This window comes from Haliaeetus albicilla, chromosome W (genome assembly GCF_947461875.1).
Source record: "Haliaeetus albicilla chromosome W, bHalAlb1.1, whole genome shotgun sequence".
Lineage (NCBI taxonomy): Eukaryota > Metazoa > Chordata > Aves > Accipitriformes > Accipitridae > Haliaeetus > Haliaeetus albicilla.
In genome coordinates this window covers 29398081-29414587 of record NC_091515.1, presented here as the reverse complement: position 1 = coordinate 29414587, position 16507 = coordinate 29398081, and positions in this window count along the sequence as shown.

The window sequence follows — 16507 nt, the reverse complement described above, 5'->3', positions numbered from 1 at the left end:
TCTCACAAATTTGAGCTTCAAAGGTCCTTTTTCTTGTGAAGTCCATTGTCCTTTGGGTGCCTTCTTCACCCTAGTGTGATGGATCCAGGCGTTCTGTTCCTTGATCTTAATCGCGGTGAAGGAGGTAAGTAGTACTTGAAATGGTCCTTCCCACTGCGGCTCCAGAGTTTTTTCTGTAAGAGACTTTATATACACATAATCTCCTGGTTGTATATTATGCACAGGCCCATCCAAACCTCTCCCTCGAGTCCCTACCACATGCTTCCTGATTTTATTAAGTTGCTTACCTAATGCCACCATGTAAGAAGTCATAATTTCATCCCCCGCTTCTACAGACACCCCTCTCTGTATCCCATAGGGTTGTCCATACAGAATTTCAAAGGGGCTCAGTCCTGCCCTCGCCCTTGGTCTTGTTCGTATACGCAGAAGGGCTAAAGGGAGAGACTGAGGCCATGTCAAATTTGCTTCTTGTCCTAATTTCACAATTTGCTGTTTGATTAAGTGGTTCATTTTTTCCACTTGACCACTCGACTGGGGGTCATATGGAGTATGAAGCTGCCAATCTATACCCAAGTGGCGGCTAATTTGTTGTACTATTTTTGAGACAAAATGTGGTCCTCTGTCAGAGGATATGGTTGCTGGAACCCCAAAACATGGTATTATCTCTTGTACCAGTATTTTAGTTACCTCCCGAGCTTTAGCCGTTCTTGTTGGGAATGCTTCTGGCCAACCTGAAAAGGTATCAGTTAATACCAATAAATATCGATACCCCCCTTTTCTTGGAAGTTCTGTAAAATCAATTTGCCATTGTTGTCCAGGCCCATTGCCTTTTCCAATCTGGCCCATTTTCGGCTTGGGGGTATTCTTAGGATTAGTCTGGAGGCAAAGATCACACTGTTGTGTCACCTGTCTCACCGTGGCTTATAAATTTCTAGCCACAATTTCTCTTATCAAATGTTTATACAGAGCTTCTGTTCCCCAATGTCTTTTCCTATGTTCCTCCCGTATCAAATGCCATAATAAGCAAGAGGGAACGATTAGCTTTCCCTGTGGGGTATGAGCCCACCCCTCTTCATTATATGACCCTTCTAAATCTGTAATGAGCTTCTGATCTTCCTTAGTGTATTCTGGCTTACCTTCTAGGGAAATCTGCCTATCAGGAATTAAGGCCCCTTCTGTTTTTACCTTTGTTTTGGCCACTTGTTTTGCCTCTCTGTCCGCCAGCTCATTCCCTTTTTCCAAATCTGAGCTCACTTTCTGGTGTCCCTTAATATGCATAATTGCTACTTTCTTAGGGAGCTGGACAGCTTCCAGTAACTTCAGAATTTCTTCTGCGTGTTTGATATTTTTCCCTTGAGAACTCACTAGTCCTCTCTCCTTCCAAATTGCTCCATGTGCGTGTACAACTCCAAAGGCGTATTTTGAGTCTGTATAAATGTTCACAACTTTGCCCTGGGCCAATTCCAGGGCGTGGGTTAGAGCAATTATTTCTGCCTTCTGTGCGGAGGTGTTCATGGGCAGAGCCCCTGATTCTACTACCTCTTGGCTGGTGGTGACGGCGTATCCCGCATGTCGATTACCGTTTAGGACGTAACTGCTTCCGTCTGTGAACCAAGTTTCTCCGTTTTCCATGGGGCTGTCTTTCAGGTCTGGGCGACTGGCGTATGTTGCTTCGATGGTTTCCAAACAGTCATGATGTACCGGTTCTCCTGTGTTCCCGCTGAGAAAAGAAGCTGGGGTGACAATGTTAGTGACTACAATCTCCACGTCATCCTGCTCTACCAATACGGCTTGATATCTCAGGAATCTTTGCGGAGAGAGCCAGTGTCCACCTTTTGCTTCCAGTACTGCTGATACTGTGTGAGACACCAGAACAGTCGTTTTCTGGCCCAGAGTAAACTTTCGGGCTTCCTGTATGTTCAGTATCAAAGCTGCAACCGCCCGCAGGCATCCAGGCCAACCTTTTGCAGTCGTTTCTAACTGCTTAGAGAGGTAGGCAACTGCCCGTCGATATGGGCCCAGGTTTTGTGCTAATATTCCCAGGGCAATGCCCTGCTTCTCGTGGGAGTAAAGAAGAAATGGCTTACTCATATCTGGGAGTCCCAAGGCCGGGGCCGACATCAAAGCCTTTTTCAGTAGCTCAAAGGCTCGTTCGGTCTCCTTATTCCACTCAAGGTGTTTCTGCTCAGTGGCTGTCAACGCATACAGTGGTTTAACAAGCAATCCATAATTATAGATCCACAATCGGCGCCACCCTGTCATTCCCAGAAAAGTCCGTAACTCTTTTACTGTCTGAGGTCTCCGAGTTTGACATATTGCCTCTTTACGGGCCTGTCCCAAAGTTCTTTGTCCCGCACTAATTTCATAGCCCAAATAACTCACTTTGCGTTGCATTACCTGTGCCTTTTTCTTGGATACCCGGTACCCCTGGAGTCCCAGGAAATTCAACAGACTCACCGTCCATGTCATACAACCTTCCTCTGTTTTGGTGGCGATCAGGATATCATCCACATACTGCAACAGCTTCCCCTCCTCAGACAGGGCTTCCCAGGATTCTAAGTCTTTCGCAAGCTGATTGCCAAAAATGGTAGGACTATTCTGAAATCCTTGTGGCAACACCGTCCAAGTGAGCTGGGTCTTTCGACCACTCTTGGGGTTTTCCCATTCAAATGCAAATAATTTTGGCTGGCTTCATGGAGAGGGAGGCAAAAGAAAGCATCCTTCAAAGCTAAAACAGTAAACCAAGTCAATTCAGGTGTTAATACGGTCAACAGGGTATATGGGTTCGCCACTACCGGGTAAAGATCTTCAGTTATCTTATTCACTGCCCGTAAGTCTTGGACCACCCGATATGACCCATCGGGCTTCCGAACAGGTAATATAGGGGTATTGAATTCAGACTCACACTCTTTTAATAATCCCAACTGCAAAAATTTTTCTATCACCGGCCGGATTCCTTCTCTGTCTTCCTTCTTTAGGGGATATTGTTTAATTCTTACCGGCTTTTGGCCTTCCTTGATCCTAACTTCAACAGGTGGAGCACTTTTCGCTCTTCCAGGTGCATCGGTAGCCTATACCCCTGGGTACACTTGGTTTAAGATGTCCTCGTTAATATTTCCTTCTAGGGGGAGACTGGTTAAGGTTAGGCTCAATATTTCAATATATATTGCTGATCTTTTACCTCCAGAGTAATTTCTCCCTTTCTGAATACAATTTTTGCTCCCAATTGTTCCAACAAGTCCCTTCCCAGAAGTGCCTTTGGGGAGCTGGGCATATATAAAAATTTATGAATGCCCCACCTTTTTCCTAATTTATATTCTAAAGGTTTACAAAAATATGCCTTTTCACTTTGGCCAGTCGCTCCTTTCACCATGACATAATCATTTCCCAGGGGCATCAAAGCCTGATTCAAAACCGAGGTGTTGAAAGTGTTGGCTGATGAGGTGGGTGCCCGCGGAACGATTAGGAGGGGCCCCACGGGCGAATGCATCCAATGGGTGCTGCGCCGGGGAGGGATGGGCTCTCCCAGAGAAGTATTAAGTCCCCCAAATTGGGGAGAGATTCGGGAACTGTTGCTCCAGTCGGCGCTTGCGGGTGAGCGCGGAGCGGCGGAACGATTACAAGCGTGGGGGAGAGTGGAGGAGGTAGTTACGGCAGGACGGAAAGCTGGGGAGTGTTGGTCGGCGGCACGAGCTGTTTTGTTTGCCGATGAAGCGCCGGTTCAAAAGCAAGGGGGGGCAGTGCCCCCAGGGACAGTGAGTCAAACTCAGACGGATTGGGAGGTTGTGGAGCGGGGCTCACAGAGCGGTCCATCTCTGACTGAAAGCGTGGACACGGAGAGTACGGCAGAGATGGAGGTTTTTCCGATAGAAACGGTACCAGCGGGGACGGACGAGCCCCCTCCGCGGCATCCATGGGCGGAGTTACGGCGGGAGGTTCTGAAGGAATTGGACGAATGCCTCCTGGACTGGGTTCCAGGCAGGGATGTTAAGGGAGATTTATACCATCAGGTGAAGGAGTGGGAAGAACGTCCACCCTCGGAGAGGGAAATCAGAAAGTTGCGAGGGTTAAGAACTGTGGTAGAGAAGAAACCACCCCCCCGGCGAGGGAAATCAGGCGCCCTTGCCGGGAGAGCAGGCTGAGCCTTTGTCTGCTGAGCCTTTGCCTGCTGGGCCTTTGTTGGCTGAGCCTTTGCCTGCGGCGCCTGCGGCGCCTGAGCCTGCTGAGCCTGTGCTGGCTGAGCCTTTGCCTGCGGCGCCTGAGCCTGCTGAGCCTGTTGAGCCTATGCCTGCTGCGCCATCAACTGCGCCATCAACTGCGCCACCTATGGCGCCTGTGCCGGAACGGGTTAATCCCTCGGCTGGGTCCTTCCGAAACTGGCGCGCGGTACCAACACAGATAGATTCCGATAATTCTGATGAGGAGAGGATGGATAGTGTAGTACGGAGACCACCGGAATCTGCGCCACAGAGTCAGAGAAGGGAGGGGCAAAAAACTTTACAGACGCTGCAGGGCCTGTTGCGGAGGCTTGAAGGGGCCATACAGAATGCGGAGCGTGCGGTGCCGTTAATGCCCCCCCACACAGGGGGCTGGGGATAACCAGGAAGGAGGCGCCCAGAAAGGTACAGATTGGCGACTGGTGGCCAAAGAATGTTGCCTCTCAGGGGTTCAGTTTCAGCCGGTCGTTCTGCCTATTCGGGCAGCGGCGCAGGGCGGGTATGCGTGGACACCTTTTGATGTAAAGACCGTTCGGGAACTCGCAAGCACTGTGCAGGCGCATGGAGTGAATTCCTCGCAGGCGCTCACTTTGTTTGAATGTCTGCTCTCAACGCCTGTTGCGCCCTATGATGTGATGCAGCTGATGAGGGGGTGTTGCCTCCATCTTTGCTGCTATTGTTTAAGGAGGAATGGCGAGCTCAGTGCGTTAGGGTAGTGGCCGACGCCCAGTATCCTGATCACCACCTAGCGGGAGTGACCATAGAACAACTCATGGGGGAAGGGCCGTTTGCCACGCCTCAGGCGCAGGCACAGGGCATGCGCGGAAATGACTTTGCGGCGGTCGCGTCTACCGCCGTGGCCGCACTCAGACGTGTCGCAGCTATGGATAGAGCAGATCCCCCTTGGGTAAAGATCCGCCAGGGGCTTGCCGAGAGGTTTACTGCCTTTTTAGATCGGCTTCAGCTTGCTATGCAGGCTGCAGACATTCCGGAGACAGCTAAAGACGCGATTATAATTGAGTGCGCTAAGGCTCAAGCAAACCCGCAGACTGCAGCGCTTCTCGCTCAGTTGCCGGCGCGTTTCACGTTAGGCGACATGATACGTCACGTATTGGAAAGAGAACAACAACAGGAAGCGCGTCCGATAGTGACGGCCTTGCAGCAAGCTTTGCACACGGGTGCAAACGCTTGTTACCGATGCGGGGGGAGGGGCCACATGGCGAGGAGTTGCGCAACCAGACCAAAAGGGTCGGGCCAGGAGGTGGGGGCGGGCAACATTCGTTGTTGGAGGTGTGGCAAGTCCGGGCACAGAGCCCGAGACTGCCGTGTGCCCGAGGTCCAGCAGGGGGCTCCGGAACATCCTCGACAACAACAACCGAAGCCGGTAAACGGTACGGGGGGAGGGATGGGGGCCGCGCCCTCCCCTTCAACTTTTGCACAGGGCCCAACAACAACGGCAACAAATCAGGATCAAATGATGCTTCCGTGGCATTGACTGAAAGAGGGCAGGGGCAGGATCAGGGCAATGTAACAACAGTTCCTACTGCTGCCCAAATAGCATTGACCATGGGCATGAACACCCGTCCAGAACAAGCGATCACGTTAGAGGTGGGACCACCTCTTCTTCCACGAAGTATCAGTATGATGGCCCTGTTAGATACGGGCACAGATGTTACCGTAATTCCAGTTCATATTTGGCCCCCGGAGTGGCCCACCATGACACAAGGGCAATTACTGGGGGTAGGGGGGGCGCAAGAGTCGAGGAAAAGTACAGCCCTGGTAAAAATCACTCTTGCCCAGCCCACAACTGCTGCAGATGCTGAGAGAGTGGCGTGGTGTAACCCGATGGTGGCAGCAGTCCCGACAGCCATCCTTGGGCGCTGCTGCCTAGAGCGTTGGGGATGTCGCCTTTCCACGGATTTTTAATGACGGCCACTGCCGTCTGCCGTCCCTTGAGGCTCACCTGGCTAACAGACAAGCCGGTGTGGGTGGAGCAGTGGCCAATGACTGAAGAGAAGAGGGCGGCAGTAGTGGAATTGGTGCACAGGGAAGCACAAATGGGCCATCTAGAACCCTCCACCAGTCCTTGGAATACTCCTATATTTGTCATAAAGAAGAAATCGGGTGCGTGGCGACTCCTCCATGATTTGCGAGCGGTTAACGCCTGCTTACAGGACATGGGGGCTTTGCAGCCAGGATTGCCTTCTCCGGCCATTGTGCCAAAAGGACACGGTGTCATTGTAATCGATATTAAAGATTGTTTTTTCAGTATTCCTTTACACCCAGAAGATCGGGAGCGGTTCGCCTTCTCTATCCCGGAGCGGAACCATCAAGCGCCCATGCAACAATATCAGTGGAAAGTGCTCCCTCAAGGCATGAAAAATTCGCCAACTCTCTGTCAGATCGCGGTAGGTAAGGTCTTGCATTCTCTGCGAACAAACTACCGGGAGGCCACCATCATGCACTACATGGATGACATTCTCCTGTCCCATCAGGATGAGTCTGTATTGCAACACCTGTATGATCAGACGGTACAACAACTACGTGAATACGGGCTACACATATCCCCTAACAAAACACAAATGGGACCTTCTGTTACTTATCTAGGCACTCAAGCAACCCCTCGTACAGTCACCGCTCAAAGTTTTCTGGTCCCTGACCAAGTGTGTACTTTACATGATGCCCAAAAGTTAGTAGGCAAACTATTGTGGCTGAGGAATTTCGTTCCCATTGCTGAAGATGAAATGAATCTCTTGTACCAACTACTTCGGTGGGGGGGAACCCTTGAAAACACCACGTGTATTGCAACCAGCACAACGTGAGTTGCTAGAAAACATAGCCCAACGGGCCCAGCAGTGGGGCCTGCAGAGGTTTCAACCCACACAACCAGTTGATGCGCGGCTCTTTGTAGCCAGCCAGAGCTGCCACGGTGTATTGATACAGAATGCAGAAGGCCCAGAGTGGCCCTTTGTGTGGTTACATCAGGGTAAGGTACGCACAGCTATCATCACTTGGCCTCTGTTGGCAGCCACCATGATCATGCGTTGCCGGGAAGCTTGTCAACATTTTACCAGCAGGGATCCAGACCGCATTGTTTTGCCTTGCTCACTAACGCAATGGAATTTGGTTTATCAGCAGGTGGCTGTTTTGCAGGGTGCATTAGCAGAATTTGCCGGGACAGTAGCGGGACATGAGGTCCATCCTTGTGGGGAGATCTTGCATGCTTTACCCATTCTTCCAGCACAGCAGGTGGCGAAGCACCCTAATGACGGACGAACAATCTTTACTGACGCGTCCTCCAAGACCAGCAAAGCAGTTTGTGTTTGGAAAGAAGATGGGGTATGGCACCAGGTAGCGTATACTGAGCCAAGTCGCTCGGTGCAGTTTTTGGAGGCCAAAGCAGTGGCCGTGGCATTGTTACGTTGGCCGACTGAGCCTTTAAATGTGGTCATGGATTCACTGTATGTATATAAGCTTTTGATTGCGGGGGAATGGGCATTAGCTTCTTCCACGGAAATAGCTGGTATGTTGCTGAATGCTTTACAGTTACGTAGTGCGCCCGTTTTCCCTATTCATGTCACCAGTCATTCTGGTCTCCCTGGACCATTAGCTGAAGGGAACAGCCGCGCCGACCAGGCGGCACAAGCGTGGATGGCTGCTGTTGCTGACGATAACACCACGCCAGCAAGGGCCCGCGCAATAACGTTACATCGCCTTTTGCATTGCGGTCCGCGAGGCTTGGTGACACTAACGGGCATTTCTCGTGCTGAAGCCAAAGAAATTGTCGCAGCCTGCCCTCATTGTGCTAAAGGACCCCTTTGGGAAGCAGGGGTCAACCCTCGTGGTTTGCGACCAAATCAGATCTGGCAAACAGACATCACAGAATATGCTCCTTTTAAGCCTTTGCAGTATTTACATGTTACCGTAGACACTTATAGTAGATACATTCTTGCTACAGCACATAGTAAACAGAATAGTTTGGCAGTTATCCAACATTGGCGTGCTTGCATAGCTCAATTAGGTATTCCGCAACAGATTAAGACAGATAATGGTGCAGCTTATACTGGGGAAAAGGTGAAACGGTTTTGTACGATCTGGGGTATTGACCTTAAACATGGCATCCCTCATAATAGCACCGGCCAGGCCATTGTAGAACGAGCACATCGAACTTTAAAGGCCTTACTCGATCGGCTTAGGGAGGGGGAGCAGGAGGAGCCCTCCTGGTTACAGGAAAACACACCTGCTCTCCGTACACAGCGTCTTCTGTTAACTGCGTTAACTTCATTAAATCAGACAGTTCGAGGGGATCTGGAAGAGACGGCGGCGCAAGGACACTTTACGAACGCGGAAGAGAAAGGTCCCTACCCGTTGGTCCGCGTACATGACTTTCAGACACGCCAATGGGAAGGGCCGTTTGAGTTGCGTTGTCTTGGGTGAGGGTATGCCTGTGTACAGACACCTGAAGGGCTACTGAAATGGGTTCCTAGTCGTATGATTCGTCCTGCCTTAACCTCGTAGTGTTTGAGTGCTTTTCCTACAGGTTGCTGTCATCCTTTCCTGGCTTGTGACACCTTGGGTATCTGCTACAAACTTCTGGCAGTGGATGCAAAGCCAACTGGGGGACCCTGATGTGTATCCGGATGACGTCCCTCTCAGAGTCCATCAATACGTGCCTTTATGGGATCTGGCTGTCAGAGCTTGCAGCCAGGAATCCAGGTGCCTCAGACATTAAGCCAACATCAGCGCACCAATGATAAACTTCATAGAGTAATAGAAGTAATTCTTTCCAAGCCTCATGATGTATCTGTATAACTTTCAATCTACCTCCTGTGTGAATTTCTACAAAGGAGCTCTTTGCTCTGCAGGGTAAATGGGACATTTACGGGTGTTTAAGATAGAGTGTTTCAACTTAGTTGTAGAGATATGGTTATACTCATAGTACTTTACTTAGTTATTTCTTGGTGTGGAATTGTTCATAACAACAGAGGCCAACTCGTCATAGAGAGGGGGGAGATGTAGGGTTCGGCGTTCGGAAGATCTCGCGATGTCACGGAAAGTTAGAGGGTTAGTCGCAGCCTTATGATGTGTCTGTAATCCCGCCTATCCTTGTTAGTATAAAAGGAATTGACTGCGCAATAAAAGGCGAAAGTTGGCGCTCACACTGTGTGTGTTATCTGTCTCTTTCCCTGATCTGGGGGGTGATCAGTGATCTAATCGTGGCACCTTGATATGCGGCGAGCGCTACACATAATCACACTATGTTTAATCAAATTATGCTTAGCACACTTTTTACCTAAAGCAAGTTCTATATACAATAAGGCACGCTGTTCTAAAAACCTCTCTGAAGGACTCAATGTCCGCTGGTCCTCTAAGGTGTAATACTCTATTAGTCAGAATCTGTCGGATCAGTGGCTCCAGCACCTGCCGGTGTCATGCCAGTTGCTATTGGGACAATTCCGGGTCCAGCATCAGTGCGAAGCCATGGCTTGACCCACTTAGCCGGGATCCAGTGAAGGCCTCGATCTGTAAGCAGACACATATACCCTCTCCCAGTAAGTTTTATTTCTGCTGGTCCGCACCATTTCCCGGATTCTGGGTCCTTATACATTACCATGACTCCTGTACTTTGTTGGTTCCTTTCCGCCTGTAAAAGAGCATGATGCACTACCATTGGTGGGTCTTTGTGATCACCTGTCAATGTAAGATAATTTAGCACAAATAAGGCTTTGGCCAATCGTTCCTCTGGGAGTAAGCCCTGGGTTCCCCCCTTTTGTTTTTGCAGCATGCTCTTTAAGGCTTGTTGGCCCGTTCGACAATAGCCTGTCCTGTGGGAAGATGTGGAATACCCGTACCATGGTGAATTCCCCACAAATGACAAAATCGAGCAAATCGTGTAGAACCATAGGCTGGGCCGTTGTCCGTCTTAATTTCTTTAGGCACACCCAGCACTGCAAAAGAAGCGCGAAGATGTCATTCAATATGTAAGGCCTTTTCTGCAGTTTGTGCCGTGGCCCACATGGCAGCAGGATAGGTATCAATACACACATGCACATAACGCTTTGCACCAAACCACATGACATGGGTGACATCCATTTGCCACAACTGCAATGGCAAAAGACCTCGTGGGTTAACCCCACAGCCCAAGCCCAGCCCTTCCTTTTAACAATCGGGGCATGCTTTGACGATACCTTGGGCATCAGTGAGTGGTAAGTCAAATTGCTTTGCTAACATCCTAGCGGGTTGGTGCAAGAACGCATGTGATTGCCGTGCTTGTTGAAAACGATTCCCTGGAGGAGGCTCCCATGCCACTGCAACCAATTGGTCAGCTCTGTCATTTCCCATTTCTCATCTGCACGTGCGGTCCTACCAAAGAGTTCTACCAGAGGGGCCATATCGTCATTAGTGATACCGCAAAGATTCCGCACCCGCTGGATATCTCCCACAAGCTTCTGGCCATCATGTACCGATGAAATTTCTCATGTTATTTGAACCTTCTGAGGTTTAACATTGCTAGCATCTATGTGCCACCCCAAATACTTCCAAGGTGCTGCCTTTTGCACCTTTTCAGGAGCAATTATTACTCCGCGATGGCTTAAGATGTCCTGCAATTGAGTTAAAAATTTCATCCTGTGGCAAGTTCCTTCCCGCTATCAAAATGTCATCCATAATGATAAATAATTAACTGAGGAAACTGCTTTCTTACAGGCTCTAATGCCCAGGCCACATACACCTGACACATCGTGGGGGAATTGCGCATTCATTGCGGTAACACGACCCAGTGGTATCTCTTATAGGGCTCTGCCTTGTTAATCGATGGTACCGAAAAGGCGAACCGTTCAGCGTCATTTGGGTGCAAGGGAATGGTGAAAAAACAATCCTTTAGATCTATAATTAACAAATCCCATTCTTCTGGAAGCATAACTGGAGACGGCAAACCCAGCTGCAGGGCTCCCATACTGTGCATCACTGCATTCACAGCTCTGAGATCATGTAACAGTCTCCATTTCCCACTTTTCTTGGGAATGGTAAATATTGGTGTATTCCATGGACTAGTAGAAGGAACAACATGTCCCGCTCTCAATTGCTCCTCAGCTAACTCTTGTATTTTTAGCAGCCTTTCAGAATTTAGCGGCTACTGATCAATCCAAACTGGCTCATCTGTTTTCCAGCCCTGCAATGCCAAAATTTGGATTGATCAATGGCCATGATGGAGGCCAAATATGTCATGAAATAATCGTAACATCAGCTCCTGTATCCATTGTCATCGGTTTCTTGACGATAACTCCGTCAGGCCCTTCCAATTGCACTACCTTTTCTGGTTTACCTCTTGTTATGTCCATGGCAAAGTATACCTGCGGTTTCCCTGTGGAGCCGAATCCACCATCTCCACGTTGTACTTCACCTGGGTTCGGAACACACGACCTGAATGGAACTAATTGCGCTATTCTGGTACCTTTAGGAATAGAAACAGGAGGGATTAAAACATGAATCATAATTTTCACAGTCCCACAATAATCTGCATCGATAAGCCCTAGGACTACCAGAATTCCTTTTAGAGCTGTTGAAGATCGCCCCATTAAAAATGCACTAAGCCCAAACCCCAAAGGTCCCTTTATGTTGAATGTCTACTGCGGTTTCCACGTCCACTCCGGAGCTTCCTGCAGTGGCGGATCTGGTAGTTGCGAGGCTGCCTGAGGGCCGGCAGCCCAAGCCCCTTGCATTTGTGTCGTCGCGCGAGGGGCCTTGGCGCTCGGTGTAAAGTTTCCCTTCTTCCTGCATTCTTGGTGGTAGGGTTATCTTTCTTACAACTGTTGCACCGACTTTTTGTTAGCAGAAACTCTACATTGGCTCTTGCTGTGTCCAAGTTTACCACAATTAAAACACTTGACCGAGGGTTTCTTACTGGCTTTATCAATAAGCGGATTCCGTATTGACTCACAGCAGTCTTTAATTTCTCAAGGACTTTCCAGTGAAACGCCTCCCATCTTTTTTGTCCATTATTTTGTACAACAACTGGGAATGCTTGGAGCATAGTCCCGTCCACAAGGGCATTTTTTTATTACTCCCCTCCAATGCCTCTCCCTCTCGTCCGCAGAGGCTACTGCAGGCGGCTCCGCGTCTATCGCGGGCGCAGTTGGTTTCACCGTCTCTGGTTCCGAGAGGCGGGATGGATTAAAGGACGGTGGCGGGGGCGCGGCTGGTTCTGCCCGGGCTCCGGCCGCGGCAGTGGCTGGCGGCGGCCATTCCATGGCCGGCTGACACGCGCCGCTGCAAATGGGCGGGGGGGGGCGGAAAGGGAGGGGAGGAGGGAGGGGCCAGAGGAAGCGCCGGAAGGGGTGCAGATGACGGCTCAGCAGGCATAGGCTCAGGCAAAGGCTCAGGAGGCTCAGTCCGCTCTCCCGGCAAGGGCGCCTGATTTCCCCCGCGGGGGGTGTTTCCTCCTCTGCCACAGTCTCCATCCCCCGCCACCTCCCAGCTATCCCCTCTGCGGGTGGCCGTTCCTCCCACTCTCTCAACCGACGGTATAAATCTCCCCCGACATCCCCGCCTGGAACCCAGTCCAGGAGGCACTCCCCCGAGTCCCCCCGAACCACCCGCCGCAACCCCCCCCATGGATACTGCGGAGGGGGCACATCCGGCCCTGCTGGTGCCGCCCCTACAGGAAAAACCTCCGTCTCTGCCGTACCCTCCGCGTCCATGCCCTCAGTCAGAGATGGACCGCTCTGTGAACCCCGCTCCACGGCCGCCCACTCCGTCTTGAGTCTGACTTACTGTCCCCGAGGGCACTATCTCCCTCTGTTCCTGAGGCGGCGCTTCATCCGCAAACAAAGCAGCTCGCGCCGCCAGCCAGCACGCCCCAGCCTTCTGTCCTGCCGCGACCACCTTCTCCACTTTTCCCCAACTTTCAATCGTTCAGCAGCTCCGCGCTCGCCCACGAGCGCAGATTGGAGCAAAGACTCCCGAATCTCTCCCCATTTTGGGGGGCTTAAAACTTCTCTAGGAGATCCAATGCCTCCGCGGCGCAACATCCATTGGATGCATTCGCCCGTGGGGCCCTTCCTAATCGTTCCGCGGGCACCCACCTCATCAGCCAATACCTTCAATACCTTAATCACTTGCGCAAGTTCCATCGTCGCCTGTGCGACCGATCACGTCGGGGTCACCATTATGTAGTGTTCGCTACATATCAAGGTGCCACGATTAGATCACTGGTGGGCCCGGACCAGGGAAAGAGACAGATAACACACACAGTGTGAGCGCCAACTTCCGCCTTTTATTGCGCAGTTAATTCCTTTTATACTAACAAGGGTAGGCGGGATTACAGATACGTCATAGGGCTGCGACTAACCCTCCATCTTTCCGTGACATCGCGAGATCTTCCGAACGCCGTTCCCTACAGGCCGGCCCCGAAAATATTTTCGAAGACGGCTCAGCCAGCCCCGAAAAAATTTTTGACTGGGGCTCGGCAGCGCAGAACCAATTTTCAACAGGGGCTCAGCTGGCCCCAAAAAAATTTTCGATGGCGGGTCGGCTGGCGCCAGAAAAATTTTCAACGGGCGCTCGGCCGGCACCAAAAATATTTTTGACGGGGGTTCGGATGGCACTAAAATATTTTAGAAGGGGGCTTGGCCGGCGCCGAAACAATTTACGACGGGGGCTCTGCCGGCCCCAAAAAAATTTTCAAAGGGGTTGTGGCCGGCCCAGAAAAAATATTCGACGGGCGCACAGCCTGCCCTGAAAAAACATTTGACAGGGGATCGTCTGGCACTCAAAATATTTTCGATGGGGGCTCGGCTGGCGCCGAAAAAATTTTCAACGGCAGCTCGACTGGCGCCAAAAAAATTTTTGATGGGGACTCGGCCGGGCCCAAAAAAATTTTCCACGGGGGCTCGGCCGGCCCCGAAAATATTTTCAACGGAGGCTTGGCCGGTACCGAAAATATTTTCGACTGGGGATAGGCCAGCCCTGAAAAAACTTTTGATGGCTGCTCGGCCGACACAGAAAATACTTTCGACTGGGGTTCGGCTGGCACCGAAATAATTTTCTACAGCGGCTTGGGTGGAGACGAAAAAATTTTCGACAGGGGTTCAGACAGCTCCGAAAAAAGTTCAGATGGGGGATCGGCCAGCCCCGAAAAAACTTTTGATGCCTGCTCGGCCGACACCGAAAATATTTTCAACTGGGGCTCGGCTGGCACCGAAAAAATTTTAGACGGGCGCTCGGCCAGCGCCAAAAATATTTTCGATGGGGACTCGGACGGCCCCGAAAAAATTTTCGATGGGGGTTCGGCTGGTATCGAAAACATTTTCGAAGGGGGCTCAGCCAGCGCCGAAAATATTTTCAATGGGGACTCGGCCGGCACCGAAAAAATTTTCGATGGAGCCTTGGCTGGCCCCGAAAATATTTTCGATGAGGGCTAGGCCGGCTCCGAAAAATTTTTCGACGACGGCTTGGCTGGCGCTAGGCTGGAGCCCAAAAAATTTTCGAAAGGTGCTAGGCTGGCACCGAAAATATTTTTGACTGCGTCTCAGACGGCCCCGAAAATATTTTCGACAGGGGATCGGCTGGCACCAAAAATATTTTCGACGGAGGCTCGGCCGGCAACGAAAAAATTTTCGATGGGGTCTTGCCGGCTCCGAAATAATTTTCGAAAGGTGCTTGGCAGGCGCCGAAAATATTTTCAAAGGGGGCTCTGATGGCAATGAATATATTTTCAAAGGGGGCTCAGATGGCACTGAAAATATTGTCGACGGGGGCTCCGCCTGGCCAGAAAATATTTTCTATGGGGGCTTGGCCGGCACTGAAATTATTTTCTACGGGGGCTCGGCCGGAGCCGAAAAGATTTTTGACGGGGACTCGGCCTGCCCCAAAAAAAGTTTCGACGGGGGCTTGGCCGGCCCCGAAATAATTTTCAACTGCTATTTGGCCGGTGCCGAAAAAGTTTCCAACGGAGGCTCGGCTGGGGCCGAAAAAATTTTCGACTGGTTCTCGGCCGGCACCACAAATATTTTCGACGGGGACTCAGCCGGCCCCAAAAAAATTTTCGACCAGGGCTCGGCCGGCCCGGAAAAAATTTCCGACCCGGCGCTCGGCCGGCGCCGAAAATATTTTCGACAGGGGCTCAGCCATCACCGAAAAAATATTCAACCGGCGCTCATCCTGCCCCGAAAAAACAATTGAAAGGGGCTCGGCTAGCCCAGAAAATATTTTCGACGGGGGCTCGGCCGGCGCCGAAAAAATTTATGACTGGGGCTCGGCCGGCCCCTGTAAGAGACTGAATTCTTATCCTGAACCATTTGCCTCAAAGATTGTCAGGTGTCGGGGACTGGACCATCATCTCAAGGAACTGTGAACTGCTTATCTTGAGCCCTTTGTCTCTAAGATGGCCTGTAGAAGCAGGACAGTCCTCTGTCCATAAGGACGATTACCAGGCCATTGAGGCATCCAGAGGAGGAAACGGGGCTGGAGCTGATAAGATACTGGTTTCGGGTGTTGATCACGCGAAGGTGGTGTGATGGACGAAACCTGCAGCGCATGACATCATTGAAATATGCCCTATAAAAAACTCATAGAGACAAGCTGTGGGGGCCTTCTTCACCACCAAAGAATTGAAGACTGAGGACCAACGGGACGCCGCTGGATCCGTGGTGGTGACCATCCTTGCAATCCTATCCCGAGTGCTTAATTTCTACCTTTTCTTCCATTCTATCCTATGGCTACCATTTTCCACTTTTGATAATAAAACCTATTTTGACTATATGGCATGTGACCTCGTTTGTGTCTTAATCTCGCTCTTGGGATCATTTCGAAACCTTCCCCGACATCGGATCGGGACAGCCCCGAAAAAATTTAAGACGGGGGCTCGGCCAGTGCTGAAAAAATTATCTACGGGGGCTTGACCGACCTTGAAAAAATTTTCAATGGGGGCTCGGCCGGTACCGAAAATATTTTTGAAGGGAGCTGGGCCGGCGCCGAAAAATTTTTTGACTGGGGCTCGGCTGGCACCGAAAAAATTTTTTACGGCTGCTCTGCCGACCCCAAAAAAATTTTTGACAGGTGCTAGGCCGGCGCCGAAAGTATTTTCAAAGGGGGCTCGGGCATCACCGAAAATATTTTGGACCAGGGCTCGCCGGCCCCGAAAAAATTTTCGACTGGGGCTCGGCCGGACCCAAAAATATTTTTGACCGGGGCTCGGGCGACCCTGAAAAAGTTTTCAATGGAGGCTTGGCTGGCCCCAAAAATATTTTCGATGAGGGCTATGCCGGTGCTGAAAAAATTTTCGACGGGCG